Source organism: Chiloscyllium plagiosum, chromosome 14 (genome assembly GCF_004010195.1).
Source record: "Chiloscyllium plagiosum isolate BGI_BamShark_2017 chromosome 14, ASM401019v2, whole genome shotgun sequence".
Lineage (NCBI taxonomy): Eukaryota > Metazoa > Chordata > Chondrichthyes > Orectolobiformes > Hemiscylliidae > Chiloscyllium > Chiloscyllium plagiosum.
The window spans coordinates 6884896-6894406 of record NC_057723.1 but is presented as its reverse complement, the minus strand read 5'-3'; positions in this window follow the sequence as shown (position 1 = coordinate 6894406).

Here is a 9511-nt window from a genome sequence, read left to right as displayed (position 1 = left end):
GAAGAAGTAGTAAAGGGAAATAAAGAAATAGCAGAAGAATTGAATAGGTACTTTGCATCAATTTTCACAGTGGAAGACACCAGCAGCACACCAGAACTTCAAGAGAGTCCGGGGCAGAGGTGGGTGTAGTGGCCATCACAAGGAAAAGATGCTGGGGAAGCTGAAAGGTCTGAAGATGGACAAATCTCCCAGACTGGATGGACTACACCCAGGGTTCCAATGGAGATAACTGTCTAGGTTGTAGAGACATTGGTGGTGATCTTTCAGGAATCACTGGAGCCAGGGAAGGTACCAGAGGACTGGAAAATGACTAATGTACAACGCCAGTTTAAGAAGGCCTGGAGGCAAATGACAGCAAACTAAAGGTTGGTTCGCTTCAATGGATGGTGAGATTTTAGAGTCCATTATTAAGGATGGGTTGGATAGTAATTGGAAGTGCATGGTAAAATAGGACTGACTCAGCACCCTTTGTCAAACGTAAGTCATGTCTGATAAATCTGTACGAATGTTTTGAGGAGTTAACGAACAAGTTAGACAGAGAGCCAGTAAATATGATCTATTTGGATTTCCAGAAGGTCTTTGGCAAGGTTCCGCAAAGGAGGCTGCTAAGTAAGAGAAGAGAAGAGCCCACGGTGTTGGGGCAAAGTGCTGGCATGGATAGAGGATTGGCTGACTGGAAGAAGGCAAAGAGTGGGGATGAAGGGGTCTTTTTCAGGATGGCAGCCAGTAATGAGTAGAATTCCATAGGGATCAGTGTTGGGACCACAATTCTTCACTATATACACTAACAAGGAATTGAGGTCATATTTTGCTAAGTTTGCAGGAGACACAAAGATAAGTGGAGGTGCAGATAATGTTGAGGAAGTGGGGAGGCAGCAGAAGGAATTGGAAGGGCTAGGAGAGTGGGTAAAGGAATGGCATATGGAATACAATGTGGGAAAGTGTGAGATTTTGCACTTTTGTAGGAAGAATAGAGCCGTAGATCATTTTTTTAAATAGGGAAATGCTTTGGAAATGTGAAGCACAAAGGGACTTGGGAGCCCTAGTTCAGGATTCCCTTAAGGTTAAAATGCAAGTTCAGTTGGCAGTTAGGAAGGGAAATATAATGTTAACATTCATTTCAAGAGGGCTCGGACACAACAGCTAAGATGTACTGATCAGACCACATTTAGAACATTGCGAGCAGTTTTGGGCCCCATATCTAAGGAAGGATGTGCCAGCATTGGAGGGGGGTCAAAGGAGGTTTACAAGAATGATCCAGGAGAACTCTGGGTCTGTACTTGATGGAGTTTGGAAGGACGAGAAACTTACAGAATACTGAGGGGCCAGGGTAGAGTAGACATGGTGAGAGTCGGACCCAAGGGCACAGCCTCAGAGTGAAGGGATGACCCTTTAAAACTGAGATGAAGAGGAATTTCTTCAGTCAGAGGGTGGTGACTCTGTAGAACACATTACCACAGAAGTCTGTGGAGGGCAAGTCATTGAGCGTATTTGAGACAGAAATAGATATGTTCTTGATGAGTAAGGGGATCAAGGGTTATGGGAAGAAGGCAGGAGAATGGGGTTGAACAACATATCAACCCTGATCAAATGGTGGAGCAGACTCAATGGGCTGAATGGCCTGATTCTGATCATTTATCTTATTGTCTTATGGACATGTTCCATCTACATATCTGCAGTTACACTTGTAACATCAGATCAGTAGTGAAAGATAGCCTGTTGCAAACCATACGTTGCCTTTGCTGTAAAATAAGGCTATTCACACTGAAAATTAGTCAGCTTCTGCCAGAAAATGAGAAGGATTGTGCTGATTGTTAATGGGCATGTGGAACAGCAAAAACAGACAGCCCATCGTGAGAGATCAGAGTTGTTTCTTTCTCCACAGATGCTGCCAGACCTGCTGGGTTTCCTCTAGTGCTTTCTGTTTTTATTTGAGATTTATAAATCTTCAGTTTTTAACTTTAGGGTTGGCTATCATAGAATCCCAACAGCATGAAAACAGGCCATTTGGCCCAACAGGACCACACCAACCCTCTGAAGAGTAATCCACCCAGACCCATTCCCCTACATTTCACCCTGACTAATGCACCTAACCTACACACCTCTGAATACTATGGGCAATTTAGCATGGCCAATTCACCTAAGCTACACATCTTCGGACTGTGGGAGGAAACCCACACAGGCACAGGGAGCATGTGCAAACTCCACACAGCAGTCACCTAAGGCTGGAATTGAACCCAGGTCCCTAGTACTGTGAGGCAGCAGTGCTAATCACTGCACCACTGTGCTAGCCTGTTGGACCAAATGGCCTGTTTCCACACTGTAGCAATTCTAAGATAATAGTCAGAGATTTTTCTCAGGGTGGAAATTCCAAATGCTAGGGATATAACAATATTAAGTTAAGGCAGTCGATTAATGGCCAGTTAATCTGTTTCATTGATGTTAGCTGCATGATTAATATTGCAATAAGTAAATAGAAACAGTTGTCAGGGCACCAGGAGTAACTCAGATTCTCAGAATTGTTTTGTGTAAAAGGAGATCATTCGGCCCTTCATGCCTGCACTGGTTCCATTTCCCACTGCCAATTTCCTACCTTTTCCCCATTTCTATCCAAATGGCCATCCAATGACCCCTGAATGCCTCAACTGAACCTGCCCAAGAAATAGGTGAAGGCACTGGATACTGCGCAGGCTATGGGCTCTGACAACTTTCCGGCAATAGTACTTAAGACTTGTGCTCCAGGCAATTGCCGCTCTCCTAGCCAAGCTCTTCCAATACAGTTACAACATTGGCATTTACCCAATAATATGGAAAATTGCCCAGGCATGTCCTGTATATGTAAATCAAGACAAATCTAACTCACCCAATTACCGCCCCATCAGTCTACTCTAGATCATCAGTAAAGTGATGGAAGTTGTCATCAACATTACTATCAAGCAGCACCTGCTCAGCAATAACCTGCTCAGTGACCCCCAGTTTGGGTTCTGCCAGGGCCACTCAGCTCCTGACCTCATTACAGCCTTGGTTCAAACATGGACAAAAGAGCTGAATTCCAGAGGTCAGGTGAGAGTGATAGCCCTTGAAATCAAGGCTGCTGTACTTGACCGAGTGTGGCGTCAAGGTGCCCTAGCAAAACTGGAATCAATGGGTACAAGGAGGCAAACTCTCCGCTGGTTGGAGTCATACCTGGCACATCGGAAGATGGTTGTGGTTGTTGGAGGTCAGTCATCTCACTCCAGGACATCTCTGCAGGAGTTCCTCAGGGTAGTGCCCTAGGCCCAACCATCTTTAGATACTTTATCAATGACCTTTCCCCTATAATAAGGTCAGAAGTGGGGATGTTTGCCAATGATTGCACAATGTTCAGCACTATTTGTGACTTCTCAGACTCCGAAGCAGTTCATGTTCAAATTTAACAAGAGCAGGACAATATCCTGCTTGGGCTGACAAGTGACAAGTAATCTTCAGGCCATTCAAATGCCAGACTATGACCATCATCAAAGAGATACAATCTAACCATCATCCCTTGACATTCAATGGTATCACCATCACTGAATTTGCCGCTATCAACATACTGGGGGTTACCATTGACCAGAAACTCAACTGGACTTGCCTCAACTGGGGTGACATGGTGGCTCAGTGATTACCACTGCTGCCTGGTAGGGTCCCAGGTTCGATTCCAGCCTCAGGTGACTGTCTGTGTGGAGTTTGCACATTCTCCCCACATCAGTGTGGGTTTCCTCCAAGTGCTCTGATTTCCTCCCACAATCCAAAGATGTGCAGGTTAGGTGAATTGACCATGCTACATTGCCCATTATGTTCAGGGATGTGTAGGTTAGGTGCATTAGTCAAGGGTGAAGATGGGATAATAGGGTAGAGGAATGGATCTGGGCGAGTTACCCTTTGAAGGGTTGGTGTGGACTTGTTGGGCCGAAGGGCCTGTTTCTACACTGCAGGGATTCTATGATATAAACACAGTGGCTACAAGAGCAAGTCAGAGATTAGGAACACTGCAGAGATTAACTAACCCCTTGACTCCCTAAAACTTATCCATCATCTACAAGGCACAAGTCGGGAGTGTGATGGAATACTCCCCACATGGCTGGATGGGTGCAGCCCCAACAACACTCAAGAAGCTTGGCAGGACAAAGTAGCTCAAATGAATGGCACCACATCCACAAGCATCCAGTCCCTCCACCACTGATGGCAGCAATGTGTATTATCTACAAGATTCCACTGTGGAAATTCACTAAAGATCCTCAGACAGCACCTCAGACACAACCACTTCCAACCAGAAGGACAAGGGCAGCAGATACATGGGAACATCAGCACGTGCAAGTTCCCCTCCAAGTCACTCACCATCCCGACTTGGAAATATATCACCGTTCCTTCACTGTCACTGGGGTCAATATCATGCAATTCCCTCCCTGAGGGTATTGTGGGTCAACCCAAAGCACATGTACTGCAGCAGTTCAAGATGGCAGCTCACCCCCACCTTATCAAGGGGCAACTAGAGATGGGCAATAAATAAAATAAAATGCCCAGGTCCCTCTCTGTTGCAGCTACCTGCAGTTTTTCAACAGTTGATTCTCCATCCAGATTCAGCACTGTGAATACTCTACTCCGCATGTTTAAATCCATTTTCCTTACTCTGCTGGATTTCCTGTTTCCTGATGATGAAGATTCACATGGTGGGAACTACACAGAGAGAAATGATTACTTATAATTCATTCAGTGATCCTAGCCCTAAGTGCTGGGTGGAACCTACTTGTTTGATGGAAGCTTAACCATGATTTAAGATTCATTTCAGAAAATTATACCAGTCCTACTCTCCATACAGCTTCCATAACAGCATGTATTGCTGGTATTTTGATTGGCTTCTGTCCATTTCCTGCTCTGTATCTTTGAAGCCATCTCTGTGCAGTTGTTTTTTTTCCAAGAATCAATTAGCAATCTGGAAAGTGCCCTTTGCTCCTTAGGGAGTGACAAAAGGCTGTGTTCAGTTTCTGATCTGATCCTTCTGAAATTCTGTTTATGAACATACACACAAACATAGAAAATAGAATCAGGAATAGGCCATTTGGCCCCTTGAACTTGCTCTATCATTCAATAAGATTAAGTTAGAGTTGCATCCATAGAATCACTATAATCTTGAAGCAGGCCATTCAGCCCAACAAGTCCACACTCACCCGCCAAAGAGCATTCCACCCCCTACCCTATATTTCCCATGACTAATCCACTTTATCTATACATCCCTGGACACTATGGGCAAACTTTTGTGGCCAACCACTTAACCTGTAAATCTTTGGATTGTGGGAGGAAACCCACACAGACACGGGGAGAATGTGCAAACTCCACACAGACAGTCGCCTGAGGCTGGAATCGAACCAAGGTCCCTGGTGCTGTGAGGCAGCAGTGCTAACCACTGAGCCACCGTGCTACTATAGTCTTACCACACCATAGGGCTGCTCCCTCATTAGAGTTAGAGACGACAAGTGGTGGTTTAACCTGAGGGTCACCATATCTCAGTCGATTACTGAGTTCAGAAAGAAAGGAAGAGAACAACCATCCCCCCTCCCCCCCCCCCCCCCCCCCCCCCCCCCCCCCCCACACCCCCCCCCCCCCACCCCCATCTACATCAATGGAGCTGCAGTTGAGAGGATGGAGAGAGTCATGTTCCTCGGAGTGACAATAACTGACAACCTGTCCTGGACTTCATACGTAGACATGATGGTCAAGAAGCATAACAGCACCTCTTCTTCTCAGCCTCAGGAAATTTGGAATGTCCATAAAGACCCTCATCAACTTTTGCAGATGCACTGTTGACAGCATACTGTCTGCGGGCATAACAGCCTGGCACAGCAATTGTTCTGCCCAGGATTGTAAGAAACTACAGAAGATGGTGTGCCCAACCCGGACCATCATATAATTCAAACTCCCATCCATGGACTCCATTTACAAGGTTCACTGCCGCAGAAAGGCTGCCAACCTCACCAAAGACCCATCATATCCTGGTAATGATCTCTTACAACCTTTTCTGTCAGGCAAAAGATACAGAAGCCTGAACAGATGCACCAGCAGGTTCAGTAACAGCTTCTTCCCGGCCATTATCAAACTGATGAATGGACTGATTAGCCTCAAATAAGCTGATCTGTTAATGCTGATCTCACCTAGCACATGCTCTGTGCAATGTAACCTATATGCCTGTCTACATTTTTTTGATCTGTACATGCTTGCTTGCTATGATCTGCTTGTACTGCTCATAAACAAAGCTTTTCACTGTGCTTCAGTACACGTGACAATCAATCAATCAATCAATCAGGAGAATCCTTCATGCAGGAATTGAACCCAAACTGTTAGTCTAACTCCACATTGCAAACCAACCATCCTGCCGTCTGAACTAAAACAGGCCCCACTATCACAATCCCTACCAATTCCCCGACAACCTTTCACTCCCTTGCTGATCGAGAATCTGTCAATCTTCAATTTAAGAAGTTTCAAAGGCTCTGCATCCAATACCTTTTGAGAAAGAGAATTCCAAAGATTCTCGACTCTGGATGAGTAAACAAATTCTCTTTATCTCAATGGGACACCCTTATTTTTAAACAGCAACCACTAGGCTTTTTTATAAAAAGATTCACTCACAGTGGGTATCACTGGCCAGGCCAGCACGTATTGCCCATCCCATATTGCCCAGAGGGCAGTTAAGTGTCAACCACATTACTGTGGGGCTGGAGTCACATATAGGCCAGACTAGGTGAGGATGGCATTTTCCTTCCCCTTTCTTCATCTGTTCTGTCAGTGCTAGTCTGTCTGTCTTGTATTTTTCAATAAGGGAACCTGCAATATTCCCTTTAAAATCCCAATCTGCCATCTCGCAGATTGTGTACCCCCCAGGTACTATTAACGGTAAAGTGTTCCTAACCAATGGGGACTTCTCTTGCCCACTGGCCAATAATACTGTTCCAGCACCATCTATAGAGCTGTAGCAGCCTCCTAGCAAGGTGTGCTCTCTACCAGTGGGATTTCTCTACCCACTAGTTAATTCAGATAAATGCGAGATGCTGCATTTTTGGAAAGCAAATCTTTGCAGGACTTATACACTTAATGGTAAGGTCCTAGGGGGTGTTGCTGAACAAAGAGACCTTGGAGAGCAGGTTCATAGCTCCTTGAACATAGAGTCGCAGGTAGATAGGTTAATGATGAAGGTGTTTGGTATGCTTTTCTTTTTTGGTCAGAGTATTGAGTACAGGAGTTGGGAGGTCATGTTGCGGCTGTACAGGACGTTGGTTAGGCCACTGTTGGAATATTGCGTGCAATTCTGGTTGACAACCACCTGATGAAGGAGCAGCATTCCGAAAGCTAGTGCTTCCAATTAAGCCTGTTGGACTATATCTTGGTGTTGTGTGATTTTTAACTTCACAAAGCCATGCTGACTATCTCTAATCAAACTATGCTTTTCCAAATAATCATAAATCCTGTCTCTCAGAATACTGTCCAATAATATTGGCACCACTGACGTAAGACTGACTGGTCTGTAATTCCCAGGATTTTTGCTATTTCCTTTCTTGAACAAGGGTATAACATTTGCCTCCCTCCAATCATCTGGTACTATTCTGGTGGACAGCGAGGACGCAAAGATCATCGCCAAAGGTGCAGCAATCTCTTCCCTTGATTCCTGTAATAACCTAGGGTATATCCCCCGGCCCAGGTGACTTATCTATCCTTATGTTTTTCATAATTTCCAGCACATCCTCTTTGTTAACACCAACCTGTTTGAGCATATCAGCCTGTTTCATGCTGTCCTCACAAACAACAAGGTCCTTCGCACTAATGAATACTGAAGCATTAAGGACCTCCCCTACCTCCTCCAACTCCAGGCATAAGTTCCCTCCACTACCCCTGATCAGCTCTACCCTCACTCTAGCTATCTTCTTGTCACAGAGATGTACAGCACGGAAACAGACCCTTCGGACCTCTCACATAAGTGTAGGATGCTTGGGGTTTTCCTTAATCCTACCCACCAAGGCTTTTCATGCCCCCTTCTAGCTCTCATAAGTCCATTCTTCTGTTCCTGTTTGGTTACTTTGTAACCTTCCAGAACCCTGTCTGATCCTTGCTTCCTCAACCTTCATTAAGTGAGAGGAGATCTAATTGAGGTGTATAAGATGCTAAAGGAGATTGACAAAGTAATTGTAGAGAGGATGCTCCCTCATGTTAGGCAATCTAATACGAGAGGTCATAATTTTAGACTAAGGTGTAGTAGATTTAAAAGTGAGATAACGAGAAATTACTTCTCTCAAAAGGTCGTGAATGTGTGAAATTCACTATCCCAAAGTTGCTAGGACATTGAGTAAATTTAAGGAGGAAATGGATTGTTAATTAGTAATGGGTTGAAGAGTTGTGGAGAGTGGGCAGGTAAGTGGAGCTGAGGCTGAAATGAATTCAGCCACAATTGTATGAAATGGCTTGAGGGGTTGAATGGCCTACTCGTGCTCCTAGCCCTTTTGTTTAACATCTCGTTCCTTTAATCTCCTCCCTCCTCACCATCCAATGGCCCAAACACTCCAGCTATTTGAAGTGATGAATTAGTTAAATTTTTTTTCAGTTTTGTCAACTTTATTAACTGCTCACAACAGTCCGCTCTCCCTCTGGTGGTTTCTCATTCCTGGAGCCTTTCTTTGAATTGCTTCTGCACTCTCTCCAATTGACCTATCCTACTGACCTCTACAGAAAACTCTGTCTGAGGTTCTAATCGAGTGTCTTGTACATGTTCAATGTCACCTCCTTGCTCTTGTACTCCATGCCCTGTTAATAAAGCCAAGGACTCTGGATACTTTGCTTACTGCACTCTCTGCCTGTCCTTCAATGATCTGTGCACAGATATACCCAGGTCTCTCTGCTCCTGCACATCAGGTTGCAGTTTCCAGACCTCATCCCCTCTGAGGACCTCTCCTCTCCAGTCTACCACATCATACTCAACAGCCTGATTCTATTTCCTTTCCAACAATTCACTGCCCTGGCAGACACATTGTTTCAGCCTGCTCATGCCTCAGTGAATTTATTTCTCCCAACCTTGATTCGATCTCCCCCCCCCCCACTTTGTTCAGTCTCTCCCCACTCACATTTGTGATTCTTCTGATGCTCTGTATCAATTTCCTGCTTGCTGTCATCAGCCACTTCCTGTTCACTGTGGATGTGCAAACTGTCAACATGTTTATCCCCCATAAGCTTGGTCTGAGGTCTCTCTGCTTCTTCCTTGAAAAGCATCCTGAACAGTCCCCATCCACCTCCACCCTCCTTTCTCTGGCCTATTCTCACTTTGAAAAAAATTCTCCTTTAGCTCGTCTCACTTTCTCCAAGTCAAAAGGATGGCTATGGGTACTCAGATGTCTCAGTTATGCCTGCCTACTTTGTGGGGTATGTGGAACGTTCCTTGCTCCAGTCCCTGTTGGGCGCCCACCCATTACTTTCTCTGATTCATCAATGACATCAGGATTCTGAAGAGCTT